Here is a 10,837-nt window from a genome sequence, read left to right on the forward strand (position 1 = left end):
GCTTACATTTTATGCTATTTGTGCGTTACAGAATGCTTTGTGTTTTATTAATAATTCAGTGCATCCTCAAGAATGTTTTTCTTGTCAGCATGTGTTTGTCTGAAACATCTACACTGTTTACTGTATTACACTTAAAGGGTAACTATGGTATTTTTCAACCTGGACAATACTTCCCATGTTATGTGCATATGTGACAAATTGGAAATTGGTCCAGTATTGCACTCTTCAGATTCCACAGATAAAAATAGTAACTTTACCTCCCTGATCTACCACTGCCTCGATCTTTTAGTTTGTTTGTATTATTGTGTGACTTTGGTGTTTAACCCTCCAAAACACCAAAGTCACACTATAACACAAACAAACTAACCGACTGTGTTAGCAGCAGACGAACAACTCCCGTGTTCTGTAAAGTAAAATTACTGTTTTAGTCAGTGGAGTCTGGTGGCTTTGACGAGAGCAATATAGTGACTGTTTCTGGTTAAACAAAAAGGATTTAACTTTTTTTTTTTAAAGGTCTATCTGTGTAGGGATCCTTTCCATGATGTTGTCAGACACTTATAGTAACTATCTGAGCCTGTCAGTGGCAAAAACAAGCACTTTAGTAGATGTACTTTGACAGGGCGCAATTGCCTGCAAGGATTACCTTGCAACCTTGTTTCTCTGTTGCCGACTGCAGCGTGCTCACTCAGTTCTGGACCAATTTTTCAAAATGTTGTCCCAGTTAATCACATAGATACAAAAACGTGGGAATAAAGGGTCAAGGTTTAAAAATACTGTAGTTTAGACCATTCATTGAGACCATAGTAAAGATCTGTCACACCATTCGTGCAGCATGGATAATCTGGACAAATAAATTCATACAAATCCATTATTAATTTACAAAAAAAATCAATGACTGAAATTTTCAAAGAGAATAAAATGTCACTGCATACTGTTTTGCTGTAGCTGCCGTCCAGGAAGAGCCTCCACCCTGTCACTGAACAATATTGGTTAATAACAGCTCACGCAACACATTTGTCACTGTCAAATATCAAGTTCTAAATTAAATTCGATTTTTTTTTATGCCTGTCCCTATCGCTCCATCTGCCCTTAGAAAGACAAATAGTTTCAAGACCATACAACATCCTGCAACTGATCAATGCCTTGTAGTGAGGACATCCTTACACAACAGTGTGCTGTGCAAACACTGTGAGATGTTCAGAAAGAATATATACACAGAATATAAAACATTTTCTGTTCTGTTCTTTTTTCATTTGGACACAACCACTCTCCATGCACTGCTCTGTGCCGTCTCTGCAGCTCTGTCAGGCTCTCTAATAGTGGATTAGTTTGGGCTTGTAAATGCTGTAAAGCTCTGAGAATGAACATCGATCTTGCAGTTTAATGAGAAATAACGTGGGACAGACCCCAGCACCATCTCTCCCTCCCTCTCTTCCTCTCTCCATCGCTTTCTAACAAACTAGCGCACACACTTTGTCTTCTTTACACCAAAGCACCTGACAGTCACGAGAACTATGAATGCTCTTGTAATGCAGCCACATCAGCCGGCATCAGCGTTAAAGGTGACACATTTTACTTGGGAAAATCATCCAAAGGCAAAAGTGCATGTTTTGTTGGGAGGAACAATTTTACTGTCAAGGCAAAGAAAAAAAAGAAAAGTCAGACAAAGTTACATGCACAGGCACATCCTGCCATCTTTCTCCAGACCAATGCTGGCACTATACGTCCTCAGGCCTGGTGGTGGTGGTTTGATAAATTGGCCCTTTCATCTCGTCGATGTGCATTGTGTCAGTGGGTTCGTGTGTATTTGGAGCAAGTACATGCTTGTGTGTGTGTATGTGTGTGCATGTCCGCCTGGGTACATTGTCTGAGCTGTGAAGTGTTTGGCGTCCTCACTGAAGGCTGCTGTCACAGCCTCTGAAAGCGTGTAATAGGCGCCCATTCTGCCGGAATGAATACGTATCCATACACCAGTGAGAAAATGTGGCATTTCAAAAAGACTCGGGATAATCAAACACGAAAATTATAAAATGGGGCATAGCGATGTCATTCTTTTCAGCTAAGCCCTAAATTTGATGTATATGATTGCTTTGTGAAATGTTTGTAGTCCACAGTGAAATAATGCTCTTTTTTGATAGATCAATGGTGGTTATTGTTGGCTGAGCAAAACATTCTGGCACCAAACATGGGGTTTCTATGAGCTGGACTGTGATTCATGGCTGTGTAATGTTGTCTTGGTTTGATTGGGATTCAAAGGCAACTGTTTGTTTATTTAGATTCCTTAGAAATACATCTTCCTGAAATATGGAAGAATTTGGTTTTGGTGAGATAATGATTAGTACAGTCTGCAATTTTTAACACAAGTGTGCTCTGTTCCAGTGTGTCTGTGTTTGGAATTAGACCTACACTTGCGTTGGCAATGTAAAACATCTGTTTCCCATGCCAATATGGCCCCATTGAATTGAACTGAATTGAAATACTGCAATCATCCTCATATTGTAGCCTGTGAGTTGACTAGTCAGCATCTTGCTTTCACCCAGTGTAAAATCAACACGTCTGCACAAAAAAAGCAGTATGTAGAAGAGTAATTAAAGCCATTGGAAAGGGGAACAACTGTGGAAATATCCATATAAATTAGCTGTTAAGTCTACAAAAAGCCAGGAAAAAAGGTGAAAAATAGCCATCACAAGCTTCCTGAGCCCAATGTGACGTCTGTAAATTGCTGGTTTTGCCTGACTAACAGTCCAAAGCCCAAAAGGCATTCAATGTACAGTGAAATTGAATATGAGTAGAGCGGCACACTATTTAAGGTGCTGGCCAAGCCACTGGGGGCAACTTGGGGAACCACCAACCATGCAGTGGTATGTGGCAGAAATATTTTTCCTTCATTACTCCCATCATCCCCGGACCCCTGCCACCCCATAGATTTATCTGGGTGCATGGTTAACATGTGCATCATAATAAAATCACAGGATATTATTAAATGTCACTGAGTGTTAGAGGAGATTGTTGCACACCTGACCAGCATAAACACTTAATTAGGCTCCTAGCATGCTGCGGAAACACAGGCATCAATTTTACAATGAATTTGGGCGCTGCTTCTGTCTCTGTTCATTTTTTATGTAAGATGATATTCATGTGGGTGCACTGTGCGGAAACCTACTCACTCGACCAGTGCTCCCACTCACTCACTCACTCACTCACTCTGCAAATCCAGCATTCAGTCTGCACTATCACACACACTGTGTGAGCCGAGAGCTTTCTGTCTTTCATTCATCCAAGTGAGGGCTGCTCACACTTTCTGCCTCTCGTCCTCCCTCTTGCTGGAATAGCTCACTTTGTTTTTGTTTTCCCTCCGCGGTGCCTTTTGGTTCGGAGTAGTAGTGGATGATATCAACAGAGCTACGTTTCTTCTTACCTCCGCGATACTACGACGCTGGAGAGGAGTCGCTAGAGGACACGCGCATCACGACGGAGAGCAGCGCGAGGGAGTTTTTTTTGTTGTTGTTTGTGTTTTTTTTAAAGGAGGGGACGGCGCGTTTTAAAACAAGAAATAAACAAAATATCTGCATTGAACAGGAGCGTTACCGCGGACGCTCCACCTGCCGAGACTCCCGTTACGTTTGGGCGGATTTTACGGCACAGGTGCGTTAAAGGATTAAATACAGGCAGTTGGCGGATGGTTGTCGGTTTCGTGGTGAGGAATCACTGCCTCAGCGCAAGGTGAGTGACGGACTACGAACTAAATGTGAAATACTGACAGCAGAGTTTGTTCAACAGATGACTTATTGACCAGTATTAACCTCGCTTTTTGACGTCTGGATCTCGGTCTTTTTCAAGCAGAATACCGAAAGTTTTGGCACCTTAAATCACTCAATATTTTTATGGAATTCCTGCTGGGTTATTGAGAGTCAGTGGAGTTTCTAGCAACCTCTGCAAACTTTGTGGTATTTTAATCTGTAGATAAACCTGAGGCATCCTAATTTACAGCGTCTACTGCTGCATGATATTACAGTTTTCCTATAGTCCTTAAAATATCCTTTTGGAACAATTTCTCATATATATGCTGTGTTTCTAGAATTGTTGTTTAATCAGGATGTTGACCATGAGGTGTTTGGACTAATATAGCTTAGTTGTGTGTTTGGTCTAAAAAATTAAAATAGTGAAAAATGTGCATCACACTATCCCAGAGTCCAAGGTATGATCCCCAAATGTCTTGTTTTGTCAGAACAACAGTGCAGTACCCAGAGACATTCAGTTTACAGTGATACAAAGACAGAGAAAATAATCTTTACATTGTAAAATGTGAAACCAGAGAATGGCTGGTGTTTGTGCTTGATAAACTAATTGATTAATTAAACAGCTGCATTTTCTGGAAACTTTTCACAGCAGTGAAAATCCGAGCTTTGGCCAACCTTCAATAATGACTTCTTTGTGAAATGTGAAAATGTGACACATGTCAGATATAATATGGATTAGTTCTGATACTTGCTGCATCTAGTTTCACTGGCTCCTATCCATCTCATCAAGAGCCCTCTCACTGCAAGTATTTGTCACTTTGGGAACAATGTCCACTCAGCCTCATACTGGGCGTTTTTGGCAGGATGATACCAGCTTATGGCCTTAACACAGCACTCGCCTGCCTGTCACTAGGACACCCACACATGTGTGTACACACCCGCACACACACACAAACATAGTACAGAGTACAGGCTATCTCCAAGTATCACTCATTCCGACATTGTAATAAGGTGTCATGAACTAAAACAACTTTATTTACTAATCTTTTTTTAAATAAAATAAATAAATAATAATAAATAAAAAGGAAAAAAAAGAAACTAATCATTTCCTTTGGCGATTAATCTGACAATTATTTTCTCGATTAGTCACAAACCAAATATATTCAGTTTGCTGTCATAGAAGAGTAAAGAAACCAGAAAATATTCACATTTAAAAAGCTGGAATCAGATCATTTTGACCTTGACTGATTAATCAATTATCAAAATAGCTGGCGATTAATTTAATAGTTGACAGCTACTCGATTAATCGTTGCAGCTCTCATGTAATCACAGCCATCATTTCAGTCCCCTAAAAGGGACATTTTATTTACCCCAAGCGGTACTCACTGCAGTCTATATCTATACTCTTTTCATTTCCACTGAATTGCACCGTTTCTATTTATCCACGTGTGGCCCAGCAGTCTGAGATGAGCTGAGGCTTCATCGTTTGCTTACATACAGTTACTGATCAGCATGAGCTGACTTCTGCTGTACTTCAGGTCACTGCAGCAGGCAGGGCAGCAGAATGTGTCAGAGCTAGAATAGTAATGGACGTTACACACCAAACTGGAGCTGCAACTGATGATTATTTTCATTACAGTGAATCTGCCAAGCAAGGTGACTTCTTCAAAATGCTTGTTTTGTCAAAACGTGATTAGATTTGATTAACTTGATTAACATTTGATTTTTTTTTTGTTTTGTGTGATCATAAACTGAACGTTTTGGAGTGTATTCGTACACAACAAGACATTTGAAGACGTCATCTTGGACTTCAGGAAAGTGTGTTGGACATGTTTTGCTATTTTCTGAAATTACGTCAATTATCCAAGAAAATAACCAGCACATTGATCAATAATGGAAATAATTGTTGATTGCAGCCATTCTAAATCCATAAATGTCCAGTTAATTATCATGTAAGACTATGAAAAGCAGGAAATCACATTTGAAAGGCTAGAACAAGCAACTGATCTTTTCCTTTCCTTTTACAGCTAATCAATTATCAAAGTTGTTGCAGAATACATTTCATCTATTGATTATTTCAGCTCTACACCATATTCCATTTAGTTACAACTGTAGAGGATGTTTTTGTATCTTTCATAATTGTGTCCCCTGTAAGTTCTGTGCTTAACACCGTAAAGGTCATGTCATAGATGTAAATATAATTGTAACAGCTTGTATTCAAGCCACTTCCCATGTACCGCACTGTATGTAACATCAGAAAGAATACTCTGAGTGAAAATTTTAAGAAGAGCAAAAAAAAAAAAATCAATTGGCATGTTTATAATGTGGAACATAGGCGATGTAGCTCCTGACAGCTCTAAGCCATCGAGAAGTACAGGAGCCTATTTCATTTCTCCCGCTTTCTGTCTCATGAGGTGCTTAACTGCATCTGGGGGAGAATCTGATTAACCGACTGGCATAATTTACACCAGTCCTAAAGGAATCAACAGAGAAGCGGTGTTGTTTTTGAAAAGTGCCGGTTTTCCTTCTAACATACAAATAAAGCAGGAGCACTCTCAAAGAAAGACACCAACACCGAGACACACAGTGATGCTCAAGAAAGTAGCTGCTGCTTCCTCTCTGTTTTAATAGGGCAGGGATTGATTGAGCGGGTGTGTGTGCTTGTGTTTGCAGATTGCTCTAGTTTCTTTAAGATTAATAGAGCATCATGTGTAGGTGTTTGTCTCTGTGTGTATATTTTCCTCTGGGAGTGTTCCATAGCAACAGGCAGCATATCCTCTTCAAATGTCTTTTTTTCTCACACACTGTATGCCATGACCTTTCTGCTGACTGTGTGCATATGAGTCGTTGCATGGGTGCATCTGTGTGTGTGTGTGTCTCCATGTACATCAGTGTGTGGGCCATTTGACCTTTCTTAGTGTACATTCATTATTAGCTGCATAATAACTAATGTGGAGCCGCCCGCTGTGCCTGTCTACACGATCAAGATATTGAATCTGTCTGTCTCACAGCTACATCAATGCAGTGCCAACCTTTTTCCAAAGAGCATTTCGTCCTTTTTCTCTCAAACAAAGCAGATATCATCACAATTGTGCAGTATTGATAATGAGTTGGGATGCTTTGAACAAGTGGCAGTTTATCATTTTTAGACTACTTCATGTATCTCTCAGTGGGAACAAGAGAGACATCTTTAATATATATCTTGACACGGTTGTCGTGTTATGTTAATATCAGTGTTAGACTAATAACTGGTTGCATATTTCATATCCGGGACCAGCAGACAAAGCTCTTTAGAAATCAATTTTCTTTTGCTCCATCACCATGTTCGGAAACTGGCCTGCTGCCAGACAGGGAGGGAATGAGGGAAGGAGAGGGGGATATTGTGGGTGCATTAGCAGATGAGGAAAGAAAATATGCTTATCAGATGTAGAATTCATTCATTCTTTTACATCTTTGAATGTCAAAATAAGTTATTTGCTTTTGAAGAAATTCATACATACTCACAATCTCACAGAGGAATAGATTCAAGTGGAAGAAACACAGGCACTCGGTCACAGCTCATAACTTCCTATTTATATAGGCTAGGTGCTATAAGATATAATACCCCTATTTTGTGCGTGCGTGCGTGCGTGTGTGTGTGTGTGTGTTTGTGTGATGCACTTCACAGCTTACAGCTTAAAGTCATACCTACCGATAGCATATTCCTGTGTCCATGTGTGCTTGGTGATAATTTACACAGCACATGAACACAGCACAGTATGAGGTTTATACACTTGCATACTATCTTTGTAGATGGGAGTAGTGTGAGCATGTGGAGACGGCATGTGTATGAGTAAAGGCTGCTGTCCTCTCTTGCTTTTCTTAGAAATATTTCTGCAAGAGAAATAAACACTGCCTTCTCATTTTTCAATTCCCTTATCAAACTCAAACTCATATTTAGAAAACATTTTTTTCTGTGAATCAAATTTCAAAGTAGGCTGAGTTCATGTGAATGAAACAGGCAGTAGCTTGTAGGGTGGTGTGTGGGTGAATACTATTATTTGAAAAATTAGTGACTCTCCTTTGATTCTGAGGTTTTTGCTACAAGTTGTTTCATTTTTGTTTTTATCATTTGATCTGTTTTGATTTACCTGAAGACTAATCTAAAATAGAGTTTTAGTTGCTTGTCTTTTCTTTGTTAGATCCTTTGACAGCTAATTGCCATGATCAATCATTGCTGAATGCACTGTTCTCTAACACACACAGGCAAGGGCCAGTTGAACCCAAAAGCTACGGTTGATTCCTTCAATGTAATAACACTCACACTGTCTTGGAGAACAAAGCTGTTGGCAAACTGAATAAACAAAATGACGGGGTGGTAATGGCGCAGTGGATAAGACACATGCCTTTGGTGTGAGAGATGCAGTTTAAATTCCCCACTGTGACATGTCCACCAATGTGACCCTGAGCAAGACACTTAACCCCTAGTTGCTCCAGAGGCGTGCGTCCTCTGACATATGTAGCGATTGTAAGTCACTTTGGATAAAAGCATCAGTTAAATGAAGATATGTAATGTAATCTCTACATAAAGCAACATTATGTAGTATTTTATCTTAAAACGACAGCTCCAAAATCATTTTGATGGTACACTGACTTGTAATAGTGAGAATGGTCTCTCTGTCATTGCCGATTGGGCCCGCTGGGCCTGGTATTGACAGTATGTAACACTGAAATCCCATGCAGGACATATATTGCGACAACGGCGTAGTGCTTTCCGTCACCAAATCACACCAGCACAACTCTTCAGCAAACAAGCTATAAAAAGAAGCAAAAAGTATATAATGTACAACGTACGTTCTTTGGAAGAAGCTAACTCGGTATTCTCAGTATGGATATCATGGCAGAGGCTTCAAGGGAAATCTGCCACAGGTTTCACAGACGGAGGTTTACCTGCTAGCTATAAATCTCAAGTTGATGTTAGCAGACTTACTAGCTTACACACTTGGACATTGGTAACGTTACTGTACATCCTCTTGCATCATTTGAAGTCTAGCTTTGTTGGCTGGCTTGCCACGCAAGTTTCAAGCCACATTATGCGGCTGCTGGTGGAGAGCGCCGCCGGTGTCTGCCGGAGCCGGGCAAGCAAGCAACATAACTGGGCTTAGAAGTCTTTATGGACGTAACGTTAGCTAATGGCAGAGGCAAAGAGGCCAAATAGGACGTTGACAGTGAAATCTAAGAAGAGAAAAAGAGAGTGATTAAGCAAGAGGCTCCCAGACGTTGGCAAGAGCTTTGTGAAATAAAATGCTGCAAGACAGATGCCGAGCTGGCAACCTTTCTGTGTACACAGTTGGACTAGTAAGTAATATTGCTATGTCTTGTTCTGTCGTACAAGCTTGATGTTTGGCTGATTTAGCAAAGTTGTTTACTTGGTAGTTTTTGATCATGAGTAATGTCATAAAAAATGCACAAGTACAGGAGAATTACACAGTAGGAGTGCCAAATTGCACAAAAAAAAAAAAATCTTACATAATGTCGCTTGAAGTATAAACAATCAATCCCAAGGATCATATAGTCAGCCCAGCACTAAAATAACCAAAAATGTCTTCTAACACTATTGCAGGTGCCTTATTTGACCCTGATTTTGACCTGCGTAATTATTCCAGCACTATTACCCAGTAGGTTATGCAGCTGGCCACACATACAACAGAAATCAGGTGTGTATTTGTAAGCTTTCATAGAAACACTGGAAGAAATACTACACTCACACACCTGCAGAGACACACACCGCTTACCAAAGACGCATTAATAAGCAGTCTTTTTACCTCTGGCTTATTGTAGGCATCCCCACAGGCATGACAACTTACATTTACTCAACAAACGTACACACACACTTACAGGCAGGTAAACGCATAATACACATATATTAAATAGGAGCCCTGTGATTGACAGCTGATAAGGATATGTATGTACATGTCCCCTTAGGACCAAAATACATCATCAACGCTCAGCAGTATTGTGCTGTCACTATTTATACACCTGATTTATAGTCAAACCACCAGACTTATTAATATTTGTAATATTCGTAGTGGTCGAACCCTGTGTGCCACAGAACAAGGTGCTTATTTTACTAATTAGTAAGGAACTTGTCATATTGCTAATTAGCTGTTCATAGTGTATCAGTACAATAACAGAGACAAACAGTGAGAGGAAGAGAAAGTAAAGTCATTACAAAGCATTATTTGGCTTGTGTCACTTCACTTGTTCCACTTACTGCAATTTAATGCCTCATTTATTTTACACTTCTTATTTTTCTTTCCAATATCTTTTACATTTATTGTTTTTATGGCTCACTCCAGCTCAGCCTCATATTGTGACTCTAATCTGCCAACTGGTATAATATATAGTGTACTTGGAAATATAATATTGCTCATGTGTGATTTTATTTATTTGGATTTATGAAAATAGATTAATGAAAATATTTAATTATAATATCATTCTTAGGGTGCTTGGATCCCAGTTTCACTCACTGCCTACCAAAAAGAGTCTATGTGTGTTGCCAAAATCCTTGAACCGTGTGCTTTTGTGCTTATTTAAATGTTTAATGGACCTGTTTTTATTTTGATCATACAATTGTTTTTGCTTTTGTTGGATCCTCAAATCGTGCTTTAACATCACTTCAAGCTCATGTCTAATACAGTTGGTACTGAATCTGGTTGTTTTGTTCAGTGCAAAAACCAAGATGGTGTTTAATCTATATTGCAGTACAGCTTTCAAGAAGGAAAATATGGAGATGAAAACCGTGCCAGGAACATTACATTAAACAGGACAAGAACATTTGGACAAAATGTGCCAAAGTAGAAACAGTGCAATTAGTTGCTAATGGAATAAATGGACCTCAACAGTTTTGTTGCCATCCAGCATAGCATCACCCATATGTTACAGTAACATAAAAACCCCAGTTCAAACTTCAGGCCACCTTTGTCTCCCCCCATTAACTCAGTTTGCCTAAGAGTCTGTTACTGAACACACACACACACACACACACACACACACACACACACACACACACACACACACACACACACACACACACACACACACACACACACACACAC

At 39.7% G+C, this 10,837-nt stretch overlaps 1 protein-coding gene across 1 annotated transcript in view; it reads left to right on the forward strand.

Annotated features, from left to right (window-relative positions):
• Window positions 1-3,072: 3,072 nt before the first annotated feature.
• zgc:171482 (zinc finger protein) overlaps window positions 3,073-10,837 on the forward strand; it is a 107,204-nt gene continuing 99,439 nt past the window's right edge. The window contains exon 1 of the mRNA XM_046070139.1: window positions 3,073-3,723. The gene's annotated coding sequence lies outside the window, so the exon portion shown is untranslated. The remainder of the gene's footprint in view (window positions 3,724-10,837) is intronic.

The sequence above is a fragment of the Micropterus dolomieu genome, linkage group LG15 (assembly GCF_021292245.1).
Source record: "Micropterus dolomieu isolate WLL.071019.BEF.003 ecotype Adirondacks linkage group LG15, ASM2129224v1, whole genome shotgun sequence".
NCBI classification, from domain to species: Eukaryota; Metazoa; Chordata; class Actinopteri; order Centrarchiformes; family Centrarchidae; genus Micropterus; species Micropterus dolomieu.